Source organism: Dama dama, chromosome 15 (genome assembly GCF_033118175.1).
Source record: "Dama dama isolate Ldn47 chromosome 15, ASM3311817v1, whole genome shotgun sequence".
In the NCBI taxonomy this organism is placed as follows: domain Eukaryota; kingdom Metazoa; phylum Chordata; class Mammalia; order Artiodactyla; family Cervidae; genus Dama; species Dama dama.
Window position 1 is genome coordinate 18,286,562 of NC_083695.1, and position 27,480 is coordinate 18,314,041.

Sequence of the window (27,480 nt, forward strand, 5' to 3'; positions counted from 1 at the left end):
CACTGAGGAAACCAGATCTGAAAGAGACACGTGCACCCCAATGTTCATCGCAGCACTGTTTATTATAACCAGGACATGGAAGCAACCTAGATGCCCATCAGCAGATGAATGGATAAGGAAGCTGTGGTACATATACACCATGCAATATCACTCAGCCATTAAAAAGAATTCATTTGAATCAGTCCTAATGAGATGGATGAAACTGGAGCCCATTATACAGAGTGAAGCAAGCCAGAAAGATAAAGAACATTACAGCATACTAACACATATATATGGAATTTAGAAAGACGGTAATGATAACCCTATATGCAAAACAGAAAAAGAGACACAGAAGTGCAGAACAGACTTTTGGACTCTGTGGGACAAGGTGAGGGTGGGAAGTTTCGGAAGAACAGCATGTATATTATCTATAGTGAAACAGATCACCAGCCCAGGTGGGATTCATGAGACAAGTGCTCGGGCCTGGTGCACTGGGAAGACCCAGAGGAATCGGGTGGAGAGGGAGGTGGGAGGGGGGATTGGGATGGGGAATACATGTAATTCCATGGCTGATTCATATCAATGTATGACAAAACCCACTGCAATGTTGTGAAGTAATTAGCCTCCAACTAATAAAAATAAATGAAAAAAAAAAAAAAAAAAAAACAACTCTATGTAATAAAATACTTCAGGCATGCAGAAAAATGCACAGAATATCCACAACCCAAAATTAATATCATTTTGTCATTTTCAGATTACTTTCACTTAATATTTTTTTTCTTCCATTAAAAGTGAAATGATGGCACTTACTTGGTGGCCCAGTGGTCAAGAATCTGCCCTGCAATGCAAAAGATGCAGGTCTATCCCTGGTCAGGGAACAAAGATCCCACACACCATGGACAAACTAAGCTTACACACTGCAACTGTGTGCCAATGCACTCTGAACACACACCACAACTAGAGAGCCTGATGCCACAACTACTTAAGTCCGTGCGCACTGGAGCCTGTGTACCACAGCTACTGAGCCCAGACAGAACAACTAGTGTCTGTGCACCATAACAAAAGATCCTGCATGCTGCAACGAAGACCCTGCATCCTGCCTAAGACCCAACGCAGTCAAATAAATATATCAATTTTTTACAAATAAAATGTTACTTACAGTTGAAGACTTTTCCCATCTCTTTCTCTGCTCTCCTCAAAGATAGCGATTTTTCAGAAGCTGTTATGCTTTCCTTCTGTAACACAGTTAAAAATATTTACCACTTGTATGTTTCTTCATAAATTGTAAACAATATTTAACAAGTTTAAATTTAAATATTTTTACCACACAATTTTTATTCCATAATATATTTTCAAGATTTTTGTTGAAACAGGTAAACATGCTTAATTCAATTAAACTGCTGCATGATAAATATTTTATGATATGTATATACAAGTATTCACCCATCCCTTATTTACGGACATGTAAAATTGCTTCCAAATATTTGCTATTACAAATAAGAGAGCACTCATCGTCACTGTTAAGTCAGTATATGCACATTTCCATGAGTTTCTCAAAAATGTACATGTGATATAAAATTTGAAAGATATTACCAAATGCCTCTTCAAAGAAGTTGTTGCTATTTTCTCACATCTCCCCCCAGAATTTGTTATATTTATGTTTTATTTTTGCTAGTTCTCAAGGATGAGAAATAGTATCTACTGATTTGTATTTCATTAATTATTAGTGAGTTTGATCATCTTTTCTTAAGCTTTTTGGCCATTTGCAGTTCTTCCTCTGCAAATCTGCAGTTTGCACCTTTTGCTAGCTTACTGTTTGTTGTTTGTATCTCTTACTAATTTGTGGAAATTCTTTATATACTCTAAGTTCAATTCTTTTGATTATATATCTCCAAGCTTGACACAAAATCTAAATGCACATATAATCAAATTTATCAATCTCTTCTTTACAGTTTCAACCTTTCATCCTATTTAAGAACTTGTTTCCTGTCTTGTCACATTTTATTAACAATTTTACTTTTTTGTTCTTTACATTTATGTACTTACTCATTGTGGGAATTTTTTGGCAAAAGGCCTATTTTTTCCCCACCTGTTTGACAACTGTCAGAGCAACTATTGGTAAACAGTGCATATTTTCCCAATATAATGTCACCTCTCACATATACCAAGTTCTGTTGTATTCTTTTTCTGTTTAATATGTCTATTCATTTATTCTGAAGTCAGTACCATGCTATATTAAGGACTATAGCTTTATAATAAGCAGGCTTTGATATCCGAAGAAGTTCTCAGTCACTGGTTAGATTCCAGGAGCAAGGAAAACCCTGAGATAGATATAACCATGCAAGAGCTTTGTCACAGATTCCTCTTGGAGTTAGAACATGTGGAAGGGAAAGATAGGAAGCTGAACTGGGCAGAAGGAGAAGTTGAGCTATGATCCATTCCTACTGAAGGTCTCAGTGAACCTCAGAATTGTCCTGAGGTGGGACAAGGGTGTGGTCTTTATACTCTAGCATGGATCCGTAAAACACCCTGGACAAGGGGCATGGCCTTGGGCTGGAAAACTCTTCTCAACTGGGGCAATGTCCAAAGGCAGCTGACAACTAAGGAGAGTCTGTTGGCAGCACTCATCATTTGGGGCATAAATCCCTTCATTCCTACAGAGGGATCCGTGTGCCACATCATATACCCGCTTTCTTTATTATTCACAGTCACTTCAATTCAAATTGGCTCTTTACTATTGAAATGAATATTACATTTATCTCATAAAATTTCATAAAATTAAAACACCTGTTCAGGTATGACTGAAATTTAGAATGCATAAATTATTTGCAGTGAGATGACATTTATGATATTGAGTCTTCCTATTCACTGACAAAATCACTGCAGATGGTGACTGCAGCTATGAAATTAAAAGACATACACTTGCTCCTTGGAAGAAAAGCTATGACAAACCTAGATAGCATATTTAAAAGCAGAGACATTACTTTAATGGCAAATGTCCATCTAGTCAAAGCTATGGTTTTTCCTATAGTCATGTATGGATGTGAGAGTTGGACCATAAAGAAAGCTGAGGGCCAAAGAATTGAAGCTTTTGAACTGTGGTGATGGATAAGACCCTTGAGAGTTCCTTGGACTGCAAGGAGATCAAACCAGTCATCCCAAAGGAAATCAATCCTGAATATTCATTGGAAGGACTGATGCTGAAGCTGAAGCTCCAATACTTTGACCACCTGATGCAAAGAGCCGACTCATTATAAAAGACCCTGATGCTTGAAAGATTGATGGCAGGAGGAGAAGGGGATGACAGAGGACAAGATGGTTGAATGGTATCACTGACTCAATGGACATGAGTTTGAGCAAGCTCCAGGAGATGGTGAAGGACAAGGAGGCCTGGCATGCTGTAGTCCATGGAGTCGCAACTGAGAGACACAACTGAGAGACTGAACAAAAAATATTCATTGACTATGGTCTTAACTATTTAAGTCTTCTTTTATGCCTTGCAATAATATTTTACAATATTTTCCAAAATGATCTTGTACATCATTTGTTAGGTCTATTCCTAGACATATCAGTTTTTGCTGCTGTTACATTGTGATTATTGTTATTATTACATTCAAAAATTGTTAAAAATGATATATAAGGACTTCAAATAACTCTTCTATTTTGGATTTGAGGATAAAAGGACAGAATAGAAGGACCTGAGTGCATCTTATCTCACAAAACAACAGTATCACAATTAACTGCTAAATGTGTGTGTATTAAATTGCTTCAGTCGTGTCTGACTCTTTGCGACCTTATGGACTGTAGCCCTCCAGGCTCCTCTGTCCATGGGATTCTCCAGGTAAGAATACTGGAGTGGGTTGCCATGCCCTCCTCAGGGGATCTCCCAGTCCCAGGGATTGTACACATGTCTCTTACATCTCCTGCACTGGCAGGTAGGTTCTTTATCACTAGCCACCTGGGAAGCCCAACTGCTGAATAACCATCAACAAAAAAGTCTGGAACTTACCAAAAAAGATATTCTACTTCCAAAGACAAAGAAGCCACAACAAGATAGCAGAAGGGGAGCATTCATGATACAATCAAATCCCATTCCTACCAGGTAGGCAACCCACAAACTGAAAAATAATTATATTGCAAAGGTTCTCCCACAGGGGTGAGAGTACTGGGCCCCATCTCAGGCTCCCTAGTCTGGGGGTCTGACATTGGGAGGAGGGGGCCCCCAGAGCATTTGGCTTTGAAGGCTAACAGGGCTTGATTGTAGGAACTCCACAATACTGAGGGAAACAGGAACTCTATTCCTGCAGATCACATACAAGGTCTTGTGCACACTGGGACCCAGGGGGAAAAGCAGTAACTTCATAGGAGTCTGGACCAGACCTACCAGTTGGTCTTGAAGGAAGGTCTCCTGGAGAGTGGCTCACTGTGGAGAGGGGACATTGGTGGCAGAGGTACTAGAAAGTATTCACTGATGTGAGCTGTCCTGGAGGCTGCTATTTTGATGCCAAGACCTTGCCCCATACAATAGCCTATAGGCTCTATTGCTGACCAAACAGCCAATGCCTCAGGCCAAACAACCAAAATGGCAGGCACACAGCCTCATCCATCAGCAGATAGGCTGTTTAAAACCTTCTTGAGCCCATAGCAACCTGTAAACACACACATTAACATGGCCATGTTCACCAGAGAAACAAAGTGAAAGTGCTCAGTCGTGCCCGAATCTTTGTGACACCATGAACTATACAGTCCATAGAATTCTCCAGGCCAGAATACTGGAAGTGGGTAGCCTATCCCTTCTCCAGCGGATCTTCCAACCCAGGAATTGAACCAGGATCTGCTGCACTGCAGGTGGATTCTTTACCAACTGAGCTATCAGGGAAGCCAAAAACACAAGAGAGACAAGCTCCTGCCAAACCCACCAGTGGGCTGGCACCAATCTCTTCCACCAGGAAGCCTGCACAAGCCTCTTAGGCCATCCTTAACCACAAGGCGGAAGACACCAGAAGCATGAGGAACTACGCTGCTACAGCTTGTGGGACCACAAATGTAGGAAGTTAGACAAAATAAGATGGAAGAGGTATATGTTCCAGATGAAGGAACAAGAAGAACAACTAAGTGTAGTGTAGTTAGGCAATCTATATGAAAAATAATTCAGAGAAAGATAGTAAAGATGATCCAAGATCTCAGGAAAAGAATAGAGGCACAGACTGAGAAGATACAAAAAATGGTGAACAAAGAGTTCAAAGAACTCAAAGAACAAATAAACAGAGATAAACAATGTAATAATTGAAATGAAAAATACACTAGAAGAAATAAATAGCAGAATAAATGAGGCAGAAGAATCAATAAGTGAGCAAGAAGAGAGAATAGTGGAAATCACTACTGTGCAACAGAATAAAGAAAAAAATAAACACAGTTTAAAACTTCTCTGGGACAACATTAAATGCACAAACATTCACATTATATAGGTTTCAGAAGCAGATAAGAGAAAGGACCTGAGAAAATATTTGAAGAGATAATATCTGACAAGTTCCCTAACATGGGAAAGTAAACAGTCACCCAGGTCCAGAAAGCACAGAGAGTTCCATAGAGGACAAATCCAAGAAGGAACATGCTGAGAAACATATTAATCAAATTGATTAAAAATTAAAGACAAAGAGAAAATATGAGAAGCAACAAGGGAAAAGCAACAAATAATATACAAGGAAATCCTCATAAGGTTATCAAACTGATCTTACAGTAGAAACTCTGCAGGCCAGCAGAGAGTGGCATTATATACCTAAAGTAATGAAAGGGAAAAACTTATAACCAAGAATACTCTATCCAGCAAGGGCCTCATTCAGATTCAATGGAGAAATCAAAAGCTTTACAGACAAGCAAAAGTTAACAGAATTCACCACCACCAAACCATCTTTACAACAAATGCTAAAATAACTTATCTAGGAGGAAAAGAAAAGGCCACAACTAGGAACAAGAAATTACAAATGGGAAATCTCACCGGCAGTAAAAGTAGGAAATCATCCACACACAAATATAATATCAAAACCAGTGAGCAAAGTACAAATTCTGGATATTGAGAATGAATTTTAAATTAAGAGACCAGCAACTTAAATCAATCTTGTGTTTGTATGTAAGTGTGTGTGTGTATATATATACACACACACTGCCAAATAAAAACATCATATTAATTGCAACTCAAAAACCTGTAAGATACACATGCAAAAATGAAAAATTAATCCAAACACAACACTAAAGAGTCATAAAATCACAGGAGAAGAGAACAAGAGGAAGGAGGAAGAAAAAAGACCTACAAAAATAAATCCAAAAAATTTAACAAAATGGCAACAAGAACATACAGATCAGTAATTATCTTGAATGTAAATGGATTACATGCTCCAACCAAAAGACATGCACTGGCTGAATGGATACAAAAACAAGACATATACACACTGTCTACAAGAGACCCACTTCAGATCACATGTATAGACTGAAAGTAAGGAGAAGGAAAAAAGGTATTCCATGCAAATGCAAGTCAAAAGAAACCTGGAGTAGCAATAATCACATCACACACAATAGACTTTAAAATATTGTTATAAGAGACAAAGAAGGATACTCCATAATAATCAAGGGATCAATCCAAGAAGAAGGCATAACAGTTATAAATATATTTGCACCCAACACAGGAGCACCACAAATGCTAATAGCCATAAAAGGAGAAATCGACAGCACAGTAACAGTGGAGGACTTTAACACCCCACTTACCTCAATGGACAGATTATCCAAACAGAAAATTAATAGACCAAATGTACTTAATTAACATTTATAGAGCACTGCATTCAAAAGCAGCAGAATATACATTCTTTCCAAGTGCAAATGAACATTCTCAAGGATAGCTCACATGCTGCACCATAAAGCAAGCCTCAGTAAATATCAGAAAATTGAAATATTAGCAAGCATCTTTTTCAATGATCTTTTCCACAATGACATTAGAAATCAACTGCAAGAAAAAAAACTGCACAAAATCACAAACACATGGAGGCTAAATAATACATCACTAAACCAATGCATCACTGAAGAAGTCATTGAGGAAATAAAAAATACCCAGAGACAAATGACAATGAAAACTCAATGGTCCCAAACCTATGGGATGCAGCAAAAACAGTTATAAGAGGGAAGCTTATAGCAGTACAACCTTACCTCAGAAAACAAGAAAAATTCCAAATAAACAACCTAAAGTTATACCTAAGGCAACCAGAGAAAGCACAAACAAAACCCAAAGTTGGTAGAAGGAAAGAAATAATAAAGATTAGAGCAGAAATAAATGAAATAGACACAAAGAAAAGATAAAGGAAACTAAAATCTGTTTTCTGGAAAGATAAACAAAATTGATAAACTTTTAGGCAGACTTGGGTCTCCTGCACTGCAGGCAGCTTCTTTACCATCAGAACCACCCAGGGAAGCCCCAAGGCAAAAAAAGAGAGTGTTCAAATCAATAAAATTAGAAATGAAAAAGAAGTTACAACATGAAAACAAAGGGTCATAAGAGACTTCTACAAGCAACTATACACCAATAAAATGGATAATCTAGAAGAAATAGATACATTCTGAGAAAGGTACAATTTTCCAAGACGGAACCAGGAAGAAAGAGAAAATATAAACAGACTAATTACAAGTAATGAAATTGAAACTGTGATTAAGAAACTCTCAACAAATTGAAGTCCAAAACCAGATAGCTTTACAGGAAAATTCCAGCAAACATTTAGAGAAAAGTTAACACCTATCCTTTTGAAACTCTTCCAAAAAAACTACAGAGGAAGGAAAACTTCCAAACTTATTGTATGAGGCCACCATCACCCTGATACCAAACCCAAGCAAAGATACCACAAAAAAGAAAATTACAGGCAGTATCACTGATGAACATAGACCCAAAAATCCTCAACAAAATATAAGTAAACCAAATTCAATAATATATTAAAGGTTCATACAAATGGGATTTACCCAAGGGATGGAAAGATTTTTCAAAATCCACAAATTAATCTGTGTGACACACATCATGTGCTATCATTTATAAGTGAAATCTAAAAATAAAATACAAATGAACTTAATCACAAAACAAACATACTTCTATAACAAACTTATAGTTACCAAAAGGGGAAGGATAAGTTAGGAGGCTTGTGATTAACATATGCACACTACTATTTATAAAATAATCAACAGTGACTTACTATATAGCACAGGGAACTCTACTTAATACTCAGTAATAGCCTCTATGGGAAAAGAATTTGAAAAATGATAGATATTCATATACACATAACTAAAGCACTTTGCTGTACATCTGAAACTAACCAACATTGTAATCAACTATACTCCAGTATAAAATAAAAATTTTAAAAGGGAACAAATAATTATTCTACCATGATAAAATACATTGCAAACTTGATGAAATCTTATTATTTCTCTAATAAGAAATATTCAATGTGAATATAAGAATTTTCAGAATTTTCAAGTTCTCTGTCCATGAAAAATATAACAACAACAGGAGACCAGAATCTGGTTTCTACCTCTAGAAGGCCTTAAATCAGCATTACAAGTCAGAATGTTGTCTAGATAATGTGCAAATACTACAATTAAGGAACTAATCTGTGTGGGGGCCACTTCTACTTACTTGGTAAAGACGACTTCATCAATTTATTATCTATAATTTACATTCATTAAAATTCACCTATTTTTGAGGTATATACACTTCTATGAGTTTTAACACTGGAGTGAGTAGCCACTCCCTTCTCCAGGGTATCTTCCTGATCCAGGGATTGAACCTGTGTCTCCTGCATTGCAGGGAGATTCTTTACCATCTGAGCCACCAGGGAAGCCCTTTAACACATGCCTTGACCCTATAACAATGTTCACAATAAGAACAGACAGCTTCATTATTCTCCAAATTCCCTTGTGCTGCCTTTTATAATCATACCTTTCCCTGACCTTGTAACCCCAGCTGCCATTGATTTGTTTTCTGTCACTACAGCTTTGCCTTTTCCAGAACATCATAAAAAGCAATCATACAGTATGTAATTTTTTGAGATCAGCTTTGTTCACCTAGCATAATCCATGTGAAGCTTATCCATGTTGTTACATATGTCAACAGTTTGCTTCTGCTTGATGCTGAATAATCCATTGTATTAATTTAAATACTTTGTTTAGACACCTACCTATTGAAGAAAGTGTGGGTTGTTTCTAGGTTCGGATGATCATAAACAATGCTGCCTAAATATTTTTATACAACTTTATACAAGTTTTTATGAACACAAGAACTCATTTCTCTATGGCAAATACCATGAGTGAGATTGCTGGGTAATGTGGTAAGGGTACATTTAAATTCACAAAAAAACTACTAAACCATTTTCTAGAAGGGCAGTGCCATAAGCAATGTATGAATGTCCCCACAGCTACATATTCTTTACCAGAATTTGAGAGTGCCAAGATTAGGGTATGTTGTTATTTTTTTTTTAAACTTAAGAAATTCTACCCTAGAGGTGTACAGTATGGATAGTAAAATAAGCACACAAAGAGACACTGAACATCTTAATCATTAAGAAAATGCAAATCATGATCTTTTAATCATGATCCTTAATACCCTGAAAAGGGTATTCAGTTTCACACTAAAAAGACAAAAAATACTTCCTTCCAAGAGGTAAATTCAGTTCAGTCACTCAGTCATGTCCAACACCTTATGACCCAATGGACTGCAGCACACCAGGCCTCCCAGTCCATCACCAACTCTCAGAGCCTACTCAAACTCATGTCCATTGAGCTGGTGATGCCATCCAACTATCTCACCCTCTGTCATCCCCTTCTCCTCCTGCCTTCAGTCTTTCCCAGCATCAGGGTCCTTTCAAACAAGTCAGCTCTTCACATCAGGTGGCCAAACTATTGGAGTTTCAGCTTCAACATCAGTCCTTCCCATGAACATTCAGGACTGATTTCCTTTAGGATGGACTGGTTGGATCTCTTAGCTGTCCAAGAGACTTTCAAGAGTCTTCTCTAACACCACAGTTCAAAAGCATCAATTCTTCAGCACTCAGCTTTCTTTATAGTCCAGCTCTCACATCCATACAAGACTACAGGAAAAACCACAGCTTTGATAGACGGATGTTTGTTGGCAAAGTAGTGTCTCTGCTTTTAAATATACTGTCTAGGTTGGTCATAACTTTTCTTCCAAGGAGCAAGAGTCTTTTAATTTCATGGTGCAGTCACTGTCTGCATTGATTTTGGAGCCCCCAAAAGTAAAGTCTGTCACTGTTTCCATTGTTTCCCCATCTATCTGACATGAAGTCATGGGGCCAGATGCCACGATCTTAGTTTTCTGGATGTTGAGTTTTAAGCCAACTTTTTCACTCTCCTCTTTCACTTTCATCAAGAGGCTCTTCAGTTCTTCTTCGCTTTCTGCCATAAGGGTCATGTCATCCCCATATCTGAGGTTATTGATATTTCTCGAGGCAATCTTGATTCCAGCTTGTGCTTCATCCAGCTCAGCATTTTTCATGATGTACTCTGCATATAAGTTAAATAAGCATGGTGACAATATACAGCTTTGATATACTCCTTTCCCAATTTGGAACCAATTTGTTGTTCCATGTCCAGTTCTAACTGTTGCTTCCTGACCTGACTACAGATTTCTCAGGAGGCCAGTCAGGTGGTCTGGTATTCCCATCTCTTTCAGAATTTTCCACAGTTTGTTGTGATCCACACAGTGAAAGGCTTTGGCATAGTCATTAAAGCAGAAGTAGATGTTTTTCTGTAACTCTCTTGCTTTTTCGATAGTACAATGGATGCTGGCTATTTGATCTCTGGTTCCTCTGCCTTTTCTAAATCCAGCTTGAACATCTGGAAGCTCAAGGTTCACATACCGTTGAAGCCTGAATTGGAGAATTTTGAATATTACTTGGCTAGTGTGTGAGATGAATGCAATTGTGTGGTAGTTTGAGTATTCTTTGGCATTGCCTTTCGTAGGGATTGGAAAGAAAACTGACCTTTTCCAGTCCTGTGGCCACTGCTGAGTTTTCCAAATTTTCTGGTCTATTGAGTACAGTACTTTCACAGCATCATTCTTTTAGAATTTGAAATAGCTGAGCTGGAATTCCATCACTTCCACTATCTTTGTTCCTAGTGATGCTTCCTAAGGCCTATTTATCTTTGCATTCCAGAATGTCTGGCTCTAGGTGAGTGATCACACCATTGTGGTTATCTGAGTCATGAAGATCTTTTTTGTATAGTTCTGGGTATTCTTGCCACCTCTTCTTAGTATTTTGCTTCTGTTAGGTCCATACCATTTCTGTCCTTTATTGTGCCCATTTTTGCATGAAATGTTCCTTGGTACCTCTAATTTTCTTGAAGAGATCTCTAGTCTTTCCCATTCTACTGTTTTCCTCTATTTCTTTGATTACTGAGGAAGGCTTTCTTATCTCTCCTTGCAATTCTTTGGAACTCTGCATTCAAATAGATATATCTTTCCTTTCCTCCTTTGACTTACGCTTCTCTTCTTTTCACAGCTATTTTTAAGCCCTCCTCAGACACCATTTTGCCTTTTTGCATTTCTTTTTCTTGGGGATGGTCTTGATCACTGCCTCCTGTACAATGCCATGAACCTCTGTCCATAGTTCTTCAGGCATTCTATCAAATCTAATCCCTTGAATCTATTTGTCACTTCCACTGTATAATCGTTAGAGATTTGATTTAGGTCATACCTGAATGGTCTAGTGATTTTCCCTACTTTCTTCAATTTAAGTCTGAATTTGGTAATAAGGAATTCATGATCTGAGCCACTGTCAGCTCCTGGTCTTGTTCTTGCTGACTGTATAGAGCTTCTCCGTTTTTGGCTGCAAAGAATGTAATCAATTTGATTTTGGTATTGACCATCTGGTGATGTCCATGTGTAGAGTCTTCTCTTGTGTTGTTGGAAGAGGGTGTTTGCCAAGACCAGTATATTCTCTTGGCAGAACTCTATTAGCCTTTGCCCTGCTTCATTCTGTACTCAAAGGCCAAATTTGCCTGTTACTCCAGGGATCTCTTGACTTCCTATTTTTGCATTCCAGTCCTCTACAATGAAAAGGACATTGTTTTTGGGTGTTAGTTCTAGAAGGTCTTGTAGGTCTTCATAGAGTCATTCAACTTCAGCTTCTTCAGCATTACTGGTAGGGGCATAGACTTGGATTACTGTGATATTGAATGGTTTGCCTTGGAAACGAACAGAGATCATTCTGCTGTTTTTGAGATTGCATCCAAATACTTCATTTTAGACTCTTTTGTTGACTATGATGGCTATTCCATTTCTTCTAAGGGATTCTTTTCCACAGTAGTAGATATAATGGTAATATGAGTTATATTCACCCATTCCAGTCCATTTCAGTTAGCTGATTTCTAAAATGTCAACGTTCACTCTTGCCAACTCCTATTTGACCACTTGCAATTTGCCTTGATTCATGGACCTAAAATTCCAGGTGCCTATGCAATATTGCTCTTTACAGCATCAGACTTTACTTCCACCATCAGTCACATGCACAACTGTGTGCTGTTTTTGCTTTGGCTCCATCCCTTCATTCTTTCTGGAGTTATTTCTCCACTGATCTCCAGTAACATATTGGGTACCTACTGACCTGGGGAGTTCATCTTTCAGTGCAATGTTGGCAGTGTGACTCTCAACTAGATGGTTTTGGATAGGAGGAAAAAAAAGGATATTCAATAAAGATTCTGGAAGAATGCCAAAAATAAGAAAATACACTTCACAGTGTCCTGAAAGTTACTCACCAGGTATCTTTAATCTGTTGTTGGAAATTGGGTGTAGAATTGATTTTCCAATAATGGATTTTTGACAGTTGTTAAAAAAAAAAAAAGGTATTACATTTGCAGTTGAAAAGTGTAATTTTTCTGTGCTGTCTGAAAATCCAATGGTGCCTTCACTACAGGAAACAATGCATTACATACAGATAAATAGAGGGAAACTGAATTACTGGACATCAGTCCCACCAAAGGGTTCCATAAAATTGAGAAAGACCCTTCATGGTTTGTATAAATGCCAGAAAGTTGAAGTCAATTTACAGCCATAGACTTAAAATCCTGCCAGGAGACCTTACCTCCTATCAGTTATCCTCCCTGACTCAACAAATACTAATAGCCTCTGTTCTCTTGGCCTTCTCTAGTTTCCTCTCGGTGCTTTGGAATTGTGAACATTTCCCCCTACTTGCTTCTGCCTGAGAATGGAAGCAACCCCAAGTCCAGGCCTCCTGTCTGGTCTTGTTTTGTATCTCATCCTGCCTCCAACTCTCCCAAACCTCAGCCTCAGGCTTCGAGCCAGGGACACTTCCTTTTTTTCTTTGTTGCCTCTGAAGGCACCCACAGAGCTCTTCTAATTTTGCCTCCCTCCACTGATGATTTCATGTCAATTTGTTGTCAGCCCCAAGGACACATTTCTCTACTTTGAGCTTTGGCAGCATTGTTAGCTAAACTCCACAAGTCACATTCGAGTCTCGCTTGAGTCACTTTTCCTTCAGATTGTAGTGAGTTTTCAATTAGTTTCTTCCTAACTTATTTCATATCTTTCTCAGCTTTCTTTACCCACTTCTGTGCCAATATACACTGTGGATTATTTAATGAAAGTCATTTAAGTCCAACCCTAAATTGAGGGCCCTACTGTTGATTGAATGATTAATTAGTACAGTAAGAAAGCTTCTGTTTTCCATTTGCTTCATTATAGGGTCATTTCTCTGTTTCACTGCATCAGGAAGGTACTTTGGTGTCACTTATTTTGATCTATTCATTCTGGAAATAAGAGATAATATTCTTTAAGAAGAAGGATGGCCTGAGAGAATTTATGACAAAAGCTTGGCACTTTAAGCACAGATAGGTTCTAATTCTGTTGCTGACTCAGGACAGGACTTCAAAAATGCCATTCAGAGGTATGTTGCTTGTTAAGTGAGGATGAAATGTCTCTCAGGTTTCAGTTGATGGATAAATCGCTAAATCACTTTCCTAACATACTGTGTTCTGCAGCCCATCCACTGTCAGGAACCTGAGCTAAAGAGCATGGAAATGGCTCTCTGGACATCATCACACATCACTCATAGGTGAGTCAACTCTTCTAGGCAACAGAACTCACTCATGGAACCTGAAAAAAAAGTTTTTAACTAAAACATAAATGAGTCGATTCTTTCTGCCACGTAGAAATTTACACATAGAAACTAAAAGTTTTATCTAAAATGTGTTAGCTAAATTTTAGTTTAACATAATTTATGATGTTGCAAAGCTGGGTTACTCTAGCCTGGAACCCACAGGTCAAAAGAACTTAAGGACATTTCTCCTTGTATCACTGAGTGACACTATAACTAATGAAATGATTTAATACCTATCTTGCTAGTATCTTGTAAGTTCCATCAGAGTAGAGTCAGTATCCTGTTGTGTTCCATCCACATATGTTAAATAACTAAGAAGTAAAAAAAAAAAAAAAAAAAAGATTTTAAATTAAACAGCCAAAATATTATTTAAAAGTGAAACTAATATTGGGATTTTGTTTTGTCAGGGAATTCCAAAATACTCAGGAGTTGAACATTAAATTCCACTTGTCATACCTTACTGGCACAGTTCACAATTACCATTTGGTGTGTGCTAGCAGGCAGAATTTTTAGAGGAGGTTGGTCTAATTTTTAGCGATATGGAAGGTTTCTAGGTTTGTTTGTTGAGGGTGTTTTTGTTTTGGTATTTAAGTGCTCTAGTGGAATTTACTTAGCCTACAAATGTTGAACCCAAGGCATAAAAACAAATAAAAGACTATTTACATAGGCTAATTAGATTGGAGGTCTAAATAGGGTTAGGGTCACAGAATTGAGTTATAAATACAAATATACCTATCCCATCAATTTGGCCTCTAATCAGTCCTACATGTGGAAGCACCTCATTTTTTTTTTTTTTTTAATTTTTTTTTTCCAGTGGGTTTTGTCATACATTGATATGAATCAGCCATGGATTTACACGTATTCACAATCCCAATCCCCCCTCCCACCTCCCTCTCCACCCGATTCCTCTGGGTCTTCCCAGTGCACCAGGCCGGAGTACTTGTCTCGTGCATCCCACCTGGGCTGGTGATCTGTTTCACCACAGATAGTATACATGCTGTTCTTTTGAAATATCCCACCCTCACATTCTCCCACAAAGTTCAAAAGTCTGTTCTGTATTTCTGTGTCTCTTTTTCTGTTCTGCATATAGGGTTATCATTATCACCTTTCTAAATTCCATATACATGTGTCAGTATGCTGTAATGTTCTTTATCTTTCTGGCTTACTTCACTCTGTATAAGGGGCTCCAGTTTCATCCATCTCATTAGGACTGGTTCAAATGAATTCTTTTTAATGGCTGAGTAATATTCCATGGTGTATATGTACCACAGCTTCCTTATCCATTCATCTGCTGATGGGCATCTAGGTTGCTTCCATGTCCTGGCTATTATAAACAGTGCTGCGATGAACATTGGGGTGTATGTGTCTCTTTCAGATCTGGTTTCCTCAGTGTGTATGCCCAGAAGTGGGATTGCTGGGTCATATGGCAGTTCTATTTCCAGTTTTTTAAGAAATCTCCACACTGTTTTCCATAGCGGCTGTACTAGTTTGCATTCCCACCAACAGTGTAAGAGGGTTCCCTTTTCTCCACACCCTCTCCAGCATTTATTGCTTGTAGACTTTTGGATAGCAGCCATCCTGACTGGTGTGTAATGGTACCTCATTGTGGTTTTGATTTGCATTTCTCTAATAATGAGTGATGTTGAGCATCTTTTCATGTGTTTGTTAGCCATCTGTATGTCTTCTTTGGAGAAATGTCTGTTTAGTTCTTTGGCCCATTTTTTGATTGGGTCATTTATTTTTCTGGAATTGAGCTGCAGGAGTTGCTTGTATATTTTTGAGATTAATCCTTTGTCTGTGGAAGCACCTCATTTTTTTCAATGTGTACTTAAGTCTGTGCACATGTGTGCTTAGTCACTTGGTTGTCTCCAACTCTTGTGACCCTGTGGACTACCTCCCACCAGGCTCCTCTGTCCATGGGATTCTCTAGGCAAAAATACTGGAATGGGTAGCCATTCTTTTCTCCAAGGAATCTTCTCAACCCAGGGATCCATGTCTCCTGTGTTGCAGGTGGATTCTTTACCAGCTGAGCCGCCAGGGAAGCCTGAGATACTTAGGTAGAGCCAGTGACAATAGTTTCTGTCTACCTTCAGAGTTTTGTTGTACTGTGCCACTGGAACTAAACAGGAATTGAACTGAAGTTACTAAGAGCTCTCTGGACATAGCTGAGGCTGTGTCGAAGGGGGATCAATTAAGCTCAAAGGTCAGAACTAGACTTTATCTCATTGCTGGAATAGTCACTGCTTTGCTGGCTCAGAAATAACCTCTTTTGTGGTAGCCTGCAATGGCAATCCCACATCAAAGCAGAATCTTCACTTTTCTATAAACTAATCTCCAAGACATTCTCTCACTTTCCTCAAATGCCTTTGAGGCAGGTGGCTCAGATCTTCCCTCTGCCACCATCATCCCTTTCATCTGCCACCATCATCCCATTCATCTTCATAATAAAATTTGATAACTCTTCCAACTCTCTGGTCTAAACCATCTAAATTGTAACCCCCAATTTAGAGATCAAAACCACTCAAAACTGTTTCAGATCCTGAACCTTAAACTCAAGCATGTGAAATGAAGAGGTGTCATTCATATTGAGATGCAAAGAATGAGTAAAATCAGAGGCTAATGGAAGAACAATTGACAGAGAGGAATCTGCATCTCTAAAGGATCAACTATGAATGAGATTGCCCCGCTCTTTTAAGGAGCAGAAAGACACTCAACATAGCTGAGGTAAAAGCTGAGGGAGTATAATCAAGAGTTTAAGAGGAAGACAATGGAGGGCACTGGGAGCCTTGGGAGTCACACTAAAGAGTTTGAACTTCATTTTAAAGCTACTGAAGGATTTCCAGCAGGGCTGTAACAAGATAAAATTTATAATCTTGGAAAGATTAGTCTGGCTCCTATATAGCGTAGGGATTTGAGAGGGGTTAAGACATGTGGTCCAGAGATCACTAAGTGGATGTTGTAGAAATCTAGAAAAGACATGTCTGCCTGAACTTGGGCAGTAGGACTGGATAGAAATGGATGAATCAAGGAGGATTTCAGGAGGGAGAAATGGCAAGCTTTGGCGATAAACAGAATCAAAGGGTAAGGGAGAGGGACTTGCTAAGACTGACTCTCAGGTATGTAAGTTTAAGCAACTGGATGGTGGAGGAAGTTGGCTAATTTGACTTTACAAAAGTCTGAAATACCTGTCAGAAACCAATGCATAAATACTCATAAGACATTTAAGCAGTTTTATCTGGCTATTTAAAAATAGAAGGACTTGAGTTAAAGATGCAGATTGAGAATGTCTTGTACATAGATGGTAACTGAAACCAGAGTGGATGAGGTTGAGAGATGAGGTTAATAAATGAGGCTGAGAAACAGAGATGGGCAGGGAGGAGAATATTTATGTCTTAGCCTCAGTTCTGCAGAAAGAACAACTCAAGCAGAAGCTTCTAAAAAGTTACTAATTTTTTAGAGTGTACAATTTAATGAAAGCAAGACTTGAAAAAAGGGAAAGGAGTTAAGTAAGAAAGAAGGACTCAGAGGAGTTTGCTTTAACCAGCTAGTTGCTGCGCAATATCAAACACCAAAATCAAGAGGATGGGCAGAGGCAAATAAGTGGTAAAGGATATTAAAAAGGCTGACAATGTTTTAGAAAGGTGGGAGTAAGGGAAGGCTTAGAAGTGGGCAGTATCAAGCAAACAAGTATGTTATATTCCAGCAAAATGAGTAATTCCACAAGTTTCCCCCCTTCTGTACTATTGCTAATGATGTTTCTACTTCTTAAAAGTCTCTTCTCCCTCAATTTCACTGCTAATCTTGTAATTTTACCTACCAAACTGGCAGGTAATGAATTATTTCTGCACTGATAGTCTCTTTTATTATCCCTCTCCACCCAAACCAAAGGTCATTTCCCCTCTTCAGCTCACGTAAGACACTTAAAATACATTTCCCTTTGGGTTACTGCTACTTATGTATATGTTGTAAACTCCTGGTTATCTTCTCCAAGGTTCTGCCAGTTCTAGGGGACCTAGAGATGCTCTAGGATTTGAAGCATAAATCAAATCCATCAAATCCTGGATTCTAGGATTTAAAGAATGAAATTACCATTGAAAAGCTGCCCTCAGAGGTTCTCTAGCTAATATATCAAAGGACTGAATTCTATGATGACAATTCCCTGAAGCTCAGACTCTGAGTGAACAGTGTGAGTCAGGAAGTTCGAATGATCTGGGCCTTACTCCATCTTCCTGCCTCCCTTTTTGTCTCCCTTCTTTTGCCAGCTTCTTTTCTCTACTCTTTCACCACATACATACTCCCCGTTATCTTCTTCCTTCTTCATGGCTATCTCTCATTCTCTCTTCACTTCATTTTCAGTCCATTTGTCCCTTCTCCTCCCCCTTGGCCCTTCCCATCTTTAGAGTCTTATTAAACACCTATTATATATAAGGCACTCAAAAGAAATCAAATTATGGACCTCAAGGAAAAGAAAATCTAACTAAACAAATGGAACACCATGTTAATATAATCCGTTGGTAAGTGTCTGGAATATGTCTCCAACTATTTCTATTACCTGTTCTTCCTGGCCTTGCCACCCTTATTGGTCTCCATTCCTAGCAACAACAGCTCATTTTCAACTGGCCATTAAAAGGGACCTCATCTTTGGGTTTGTGACCTTGGGATTCAACCACAAGCAGGGTCAGCTCTACTACTTGCCAGCAGAGCAACCCTGGGCCAATTAAGCCTCAGCTTTCTCACTGGAAAAGCTGAAATAATAATAGTGTTTCTTTCTTAGGACTGTTGTTAGATTTAGAGATAATGTATAATACACAAAGCATGTAACAGAGTATCTCATATAGGAGTGCTGCTCAATAAACAGAACTATGCTAATGATAATCATAAAATATCATACATTATTGAGTCATATTTTACATTTTATGTTTGAAAATCATATTCGAGATTAACCCTATACAGCTGTTAAAGGTAATATACAACTAAATGAAGCTGCTTATATACCACATGGTTTTTGATAGCTGTTGGGGTGGGTAGGGGAGTTATCCTATTTCATGGGAACTAGCATAGGAGAATTTTGCCTGAATATGGATGGCTGTGTGCCAAGATCCCATCCTTTATCCCCTTAACCTCGCACTCTTCCAAAGACTAGGGAAAGTATGCCTTCTCAAATAAAAAGTCTCAAGAGTCTGTTTTCTTTATGTTTAAATTTAGTTCCAAGCTATAAATTTCTAACTTTACCCTGGGATGTGGGCTGCTTTCTGTTAAGAAAATCCCATGAAAGGGTCAGGCTAGTGTTTTCTCTAGAATTGTGCTTTTGGTATGCTATTGGCACTAACAGTTCCTATGGTTACACATTCTGTTAGCCAGAGCACTTTCTGTGAGCAGGCAGAGAAGTAGAAATCAGAGAGGAGGTTGTGAGCAAATGCCCAGCAAGTAGTCTTGTCAAGGAAAAGTAATGGGGTAGGAATGATGGATGAAAGAATGGCTTCTGAAATAGAGACAAGCGAAGGCAGGAGGAATAATAACCAGGCTTAAAAAGGACTCTGGAAAAAAAAAAAAAGGACTCTGGAAATAAAGGGGAAAAGAAAGAATTTACCATAAAAGAACACAGGGATTAAAAAATACAATAATTATTAATACAAAGATAGATCACAATGAACTTTAAGTTCATAAATTATTATGTGGAGAAGAAAAATTATACATTTTGTGGATTTAAGGCATTTAGAGTTATTTTATAGCTCCATACATTTTTTGCATTAAAATTTGGAATTCACATCTGATGATATAGATTCTCCTATACTTCCAACTCCAGAGAAATGGTTCTTCAGCTTTTTGGAGCCATGAGATGCTTCTAAGAATCTGATGAGAGTTGTGGACCCTCCTTTTAGGAAAAAAGCCCACACTTATAAACAAAATATTACACATATAACTTTATTCATTTATGGATATGAACATAATAAAGCTTATTCATGGGCTCAAATATTCTCAAATAAAGAAACTGGAAGAAAATCTTTTACCCTCATTATACTGATGTTTTAGATAAAAGAAATCATTATTTTCAGAAATGAATCATGATATTCTCAAATGGTAAATAGTGGGAAAGACAGTTATCACTGAGTCCTAGATTCTAAGAAAGTATTAAACCTTCACTCTGTTTATGTGATAATAAATTAAATACAACATCAACAAGACTATCAGCTTGATTTGACAGCCTCTGTTTGTGTGTTTTCTATAAGGGTCTGAATTGTGTCAAGAAAAGTGAAAAGTGTACATTTTAGCTGATCTACTTTATATACATTGCTCGCCTGGTCAGAGGCATGGGGTCTTTGGACATAAGAGGAAGGACAGAGAGAAAGGGGGACAGAAAGGGACTGTGAATTGGAGAGAGATTTACAAACCTCTGATAATGGTGGATAAATGATAAACACAAGAAATTCAGAGAAATAAAATCAGGAAATCTCCAAACACATAATTGACCTGATATAAGAGCTCTGCAGAATATAAATATTAAGACCTAAAAGTGAAATCTGAAGAACCACAGATTGCTAAATGAAATGGAGGATTCCAGGTTGAATCCTAGAACAAAAATAGTTCATCAATGAAAAACTTAGGAAAATCTTAATAAAGTCTGTGGTTCAGTGAATAGTACTGTACCAAGTTAAATTTATTAATTTTCATAAATATCATTGTATACAAGATGTTGAGACTGGGGGGAACTGAGAACTGTTTTTGCAACATTTTATAAATCTAAAATTATTCCAAGATAAAAAGTTAATTTTTTTTTTAAGAATCCTAAATGGAGGAACTAAGATAGATCTTGAAAAAGTCATCAAATTACCAAAAGTGACTTCAGAAAACGCGGAGCTAATCCATCACACTTTGAAAGAAAGATTCCACCTGGTTCCTCAGTAAATCTCCTCTCTCATTTCATTCCCCTTATTATCACAGTCCTACTTTATATTTACCTTGGACCCTATGACCAGGATTCTTTTCATTCACAATGAAATCAAAATGCTTGGATGACCACAATTCAGTCTTTTATATTTTTGAGTTAGTGTTTCTATTTCCTGGAGCAAAAAGATTCCTCTTAAACCTCTCAAAAACTAAAGTAATCCAGCAATTAATCATTTTCATGCTGTTCAAACTTGCTTCAGAATTACAGTTTGTCCTAAGATCCTGTCTATAAACAGTCAGTTTAATTAGATGGGAAAATATCTAATATATGTTATTAAATGGATGCCTTGGTGCGTGAGCAGTAGGGGAAGAAAATACTGGTTTTCCAATGTTTAAGCAATTATATTGTCTGGCTTACTAAAAACAGATTCCATTGAATACATCTATGCAATCCAATACAACAAATGTTTATTGAGAGCCTTTTATTAGCCATGTGCTGAGCTGAATGATGGGAAAACAAGGCTGACTAAAATGAAATCTCTGACTTCAAGGAGATTCCATTTGGGAGAGAACACAGACAAGAAAAGGGTTAATTTTGATGTGTTTAGTGCTATCAGAGAAGTACACAGAGGGTCTCATGGAATGGAGTTGTATGAAAAAAAGTGTCAGGACTAAGGCCAAATGTATGCTCAATCATTCTTCTGCCCAGTTGAACACCTGTAAAACAGACTAAAATGGTGTTTTCCCTATGGCTTTTTTAAAAAGATGTTTATTCCCTACACACAAGGATCTTTAAATAATTGTTCTACACTAGACACAATGCACCTATGACATGCCATTTTCTGTGAAACACATTGTTGTATTTTTTGTCTAACATGTTATTTTCCCAATGACTATTTATCATCTGCTCTGTGTTTGTCTAATGAACAAAAAGTGTGAGGCAATGAAACAAACCTCAGTGAAACAATGAAAAGGCAACCATGCATCATTGATTTAGCAGGGGAACAAAAATAACAAATAAAAAGAACACATTCAGTTGCCTCTGAACACCAGGAAAAGGCAACTGTATCTCTCAACTAGTTAATAACATCAACTCTGCCAACTAGTTGGAAACACTGAGGGAAAAAAAAAGTCAGCCACAATTTGATACAAAATAATAAAAAAAAAAAACTATTCAGCTGTTTTCAGGGCTTCCGACAGTATGCAGTCAATCAAGAAGCCAACAAAAGAGCCATAATAAGATGTCACATGTGTCTACACACAGTAATCTCTCCCTCCACTAAATCAACCAAGGAAAAGATATTACTATTTTCGTATAATGAATAAAAATCTGGAACCTATTCTGTACCTATAGGATTTTGTTATGGCCATTCTGGCTGTCACAACAAACCACCACAGACTACATGAACTAAACAGAAATTTATTTCCCACAGTTCTGGAGACTGAGAAATCCAGGATCAAGGTGCTGGGGAAAAAAGTTTCATTTTAAGGCCTCTTCTCTTGGTTTATAACTAGCCATCATCTCACTATGTGTTCATACTGCCTCTTCTTTGTGAACTGGGGTAGGGGGCTAGCTCTCTGATATCTCTTCTCATAAGGACACTAATACTATCAAATCAGGGCCCTCTCCATATAACTTCATTTAACCTTAATTACTTCCTTAAAGACTCATCTCCAAATATAGCCACAATGGAAGTTATGGCTTCAACATATGAATTTGAGGGGGACGGAAATATTCAGTTCTTAACATCTCACAAAAGAGGGAGTTGGTGGAGGTGCTGAAGAATGCAAAACATTAGGTGAAAATAATATAAAACTATAGGTTAAAAAGTTAGTTCTTGCATACACATTTTCTAAAAGCAGTGTCAACTACAGCAACATTTCTAGAGATGTCAGTGCCTTAGGCATACCTTCCTGATTGTCAGAATGAATAGTATGTCCTGGGAAACTCACATATCACACATGATAGGAAGTAATGTAGGTTTACAAAAAAAAAGCAGTGGATTGAATCAGGGTTAGAAAAGACCCAGTGGATGCAAAGAAGATGCTAGGAGAATAATATTCTTCAAGAGAACATTTAAAAATCTGAGAAATTATAACTTTCTAAATTTATATTTGAATTAAAATAGCATGTTGATGAATTTCTGGAGGTAGCTTTGGAAGCACATTTAAAGGCATCTTAAGAGAGCTACGGGGTTCTTGCTAGGTGGCTCGGTGGTAAAGAATCCATCCACCTGCAATGCAGGAAACCCAGGTTCAATACCTGGGTGGGGAAGATCCCCTGGAGAAGGGAATGGCTACTCACTCCAGTATTCTTGCCTGGAGAATCTCATAGACAGCGGAGCCGGGCAGGTGACAGTTCACAGGGTCACAGAGATATTCTTAGGTCCACATAAATACCACTTTCAAATGGAAAATTAAAAAATTATTCTTCAGAAAAACATATTATGTATTTCATGAGCATTTACTGAATATTTACCACGTGCCAGGACTGGGCTTTGAGTTTAGGTTAATCATATCAGAGTCAGCATAAGATGCTTCTCTACAAAGCAACTATGAATCCATAGACATGTTTGCAAAGCTGAAGTTTCTACCAGTTAATAATATTTGTACTCAGCCGCTTATTAATTTTTAGTCTTTCTAATTTCTATCCCTTTCACATGTTAGGAGGTAAAAGATGTGTTCTTTGACATCGGAGCTTACCTACAGGTATACACTGATTTAAAGATGTGGTAAAAGGTAAAATAAGCAAGGAAGGTGTCGTGTTATGGGTTTATTTTCTGTGTGCAGCTTCTTAGCTCTTATACATGGTAACCGACTGCTTTGTGCTATTAGGCTAATGTACAGTGATGGATGGTAAAAATAAAGTCTTGGTTGTGGTGACAGCTATCAAATGATGATGGTAGGCAATTGCTCTGATGAAATAGAGCAATTTCACAAATAAGAATAATTCACTAAAGGAAATTCCATAACATAGTACTATCTTAATATGATTGAAAGATTACACAGTCTTTGCATGTTAAACCACTTGGAGGTGAACATGCTGTGTACTAGTATAATGGCTGTATAGTGTTTCTGCTGTTAGAGCTATCTGTAGCTGGAAAAAGTTTAGAAAGGCAGTTCCTAAAAGATATTTTTCTTTATTACTAGAAAACTGAAAATGTAGGGACTTTGAGAAAAGATAAAGCTTAGTAATTAAGAGCACTAATGGGGGAGGCAGGATGATATCTGAAATTATGTGATCAAAATAGAGTTGGATTTGGAAGTAAAGAACTGATTTCTAGACTTAAATTTAACAAGCTGAGAAGACTGAAAAATCTCTGAACCTAGACCAGGGTGTGGCATATGGTTGATAGGAAGGGATGGCCTGGATTCGACACAGGGCTCACCAATGAGGCTATGTAATTGGGAACTTTCATACATCCTCAATTAATCACTTGTTAAAATTTATTGAGGAAGGCCACACTCTGTTCAAATATCTCCACATATCAAAACCACATTCTAGGTGGGTTTATTTCCAAGTCCTTCATGCAAGACAATTACATTCTTTGCAACCCCATGGACTGTAGCCTGCTAGGCTTCAGTGTCCACGGAATTCTCCAGGCAAGTTTACTGGACTGGGTAGCCAATCAAAACCAGTTCTCCCACATTGCAGGCAGATTCTTTACAGTCTCAGCTAGCAGGCAAGTTCAAGAATACTGGAATGGGTAGCCATTCCCTTCTCCTGAGGCTCTTCTTGACCCAAGGATCAAACTGGGGTCTCCCGCACTGCAGATGGATTCTTTACCAGCTACCAGGGAATCCCTTACATTCTACTTATGTTACTTTTGCAACTGAAGTCAGAGAAATGGCTTCATGGGAGTCATGGGGTCAGTGAATATTGCTAAATATATATTTGGCCCAAAGAACCCTTGACATTAAGAAAAATTAATTGGTTTTTACATACAAACAAACACATTTTACATTGCGGAAGCACAGGGGAGAAATTCGTATGAAATAATTATTACACATGAGAGAAAATGTATGAAAATTAAACATTAGGAGTTTGCAATTAACATATTAGTTCAGTTCAATTCAGTCACTCAGTTGTATCCGACTCTTTGCACCCCATGAATCGCAGCATGCCAGGCCTCCCTATCCATCACCAGCTCCCAGAGTTTACTCAAACTCATGTCCATCGAGTGGGTGATGCCATCCAACCATCTCATCCGCTGTCGTCCCCTTCTCCTCCTGCCCTCAATCGTTCCCAGCATCAGGGTCTTTTCCAATGAGTCAACTCTTTGCATGAGGTGGGTAAAGTACTGGAGTTTCAACTTCAGCATCAGTCCTTCCAATGGACATCCAGGACTGATCTCCTTTAGGATGGACTGATTGGATCTCCTAGCAGTCCAAGGGACTCGCAAGAGTCTTCTCCACAGTTCAAAAGCATCAATTCTTCAGTGCTCAGCTTTCTTCACAGTCCAACTCTCACACCCATACATGACCACTGGGAAAACCATAGCCTTGACTAGACGGAACTTTGTTGGCAAAGTAATGTCTTTGCTTTTTAATATGCTATCTAGGTTGGTCATAACTTTCCTTCCAAGGAGTAAGCATCTTTTAATTTCATTGCTGCAATCATCATCTGCAGTGATTTTGGTAAAGTCTAACCCTGTTTCCCCATCTATTTCCCATGAAGTGATGGGACCAGATGCCATGATCTTAGTTTTCTGAATGTTGAGCTTTAAGCCAACTTTTTCACTCTCCTCTTTCACTTTCATCAAGAGGGTTTTTAGTTACTCTTCACTTTTGGTCATAAGGGTGGTGTCATCTGCATATCTGAGGTTACTGATACTTCCCCCGGCAATCTTGATTCCAGCTTGTGTTTCTTCCAGCCCAGCGTTTCTCGTGATGTACTCTGCATATAAGTTAAATAAGCAGGGTGACAATATACAGCCTTGACGTACTTCTTTTCCTATTTAGAACCAATCTGTTGTTCCACGTCAAGTTCTAACTGTTGCTTCCTGACCTACATACAGGTTTCTCAAGAGACAGGTCAGATGGTCTGGTATTCCCATCTCTTTCAGAATTTTTCACAGTTTATTGTGATCCACACAGTCAAAGGCTTTGGCATAGTCACTAAAGCAGAAATAGATGTTTTTCTGGAACTCAGAGGGGCTGCAAAGAGGAGCCACACCCCACCCAAGGACAGGGGCGGAGACCGAGAGCACCAGGATGCGATGGCGCAGGAGGGGCTGAGAGAAGTTATCCCACGTCCAAGGTCAGGGGCGGCAGCCGAGAGGAGCTACCCCACATCTGAGGTCAGGGGCGGTGGCCGAGATGAGCTACCCATGTCCAAGGTCAGGAGGGGTGACCTCGTCCAAGGTAGCTGCGCTTTGCTGGAGCAACCATGAAGAGATACCCCATGTCCAAGGTAAGAGAAACCCAAGTAAGATGGTAGATGTTGTGAGAGGGCATCAGAGGGCACACACAATGAAACCATAATAGCAGAAAACTAGCCAATCTGATCACACAGACCACAGCCTTCTCTAACTTGATGAAACTAAACCATGCCCTGTGGGGCCAACCAAGATGGACAGGTCATGGTGGAGAGGTCTGACAGAATGTGTTCAACTAGAAAAGGGAATGGCAAACCACTTCAGTATTCTTGCCTTGAGAACCCCATGAACAGTATGAAAAGGCAAAATGATAGGATACTGAAAGAGGAACTCCCCAGGTTGGTAGGTGCCCAATATCCCACTGGAGATCAGTGGAGAAATAACTCCAGAAAGAATGAAGGGATGGAGCCAAAGCAAAAACAATACCCAGTTGTGAATGGGACTGGTGATAGAAGCAAGGTCCAATGCTGTAAAGAGCAATATTGCATAGGAACCTGGAATGTTAGGTCCATGAATCAAGGCAAATTGGAAGTGGTCAAACCAGAGATGGCAAGAGTGAATGTTGACATTCTAGGAATCAGTGAACTAAAATGGACTGGAATGGGTGAATTTAACTCAGATGACCTTTATATCTACTACTGTGGGCAGGAATCCCTTAGAAGAAATGGAGTAGCCATCATGGTCAACAAGAGAGTCCAAAATGCAGTACTTGGGTGCAATCTCAAAAATAACAGAATGATCTCTGTTCATTTCCAAGGCAAACTATTCAATATCAAGGTAATCCAAGACTATGCCCCAACCAGCAACACTGAAGAAGGTGAAGTTGAACAGTTCTATGAAGACCTACAACCTTTTAGAATTAACACTCAAAAAAGATGTTGTTTTCATTATAGGGGACTGGAATGCAAAAGTAGGAAGTCAAGAAACACCTGGAGTGACAGGCAAATTTGGCCTTGGTGTATGGAATGAAGCAGGGCAAAGGCTAATAGAGTTTTGCCAAGAGAACACAGTGGTCATAGCAAACACCCTCTTCCAACAACACAAGAGAAGACTCTACATGTGGACATCACCAG

The 27,480-nt window shown here is 38.4% G+C and overlaps 1 long non-coding RNA gene across 1 annotated transcript in view; it reads left to right on the top strand.

Annotated features, from left to right (window-relative positions):
- Positions 1-27,480, top strand: part of LOC133070013 (uncharacterized) — a 129,912-nt gene that overhangs the window by 40,977 nt on the left and 61,455 nt on the right. The window contains exon 2 of the long non-coding RNA XR_009696058.1: positions 14,023-14,096. This is a non-coding gene — a long non-coding RNA (uncharacterized LOC133070013). The remainder of the gene's footprint in view (positions 1-14,022; positions 14,097-27,480) is intronic.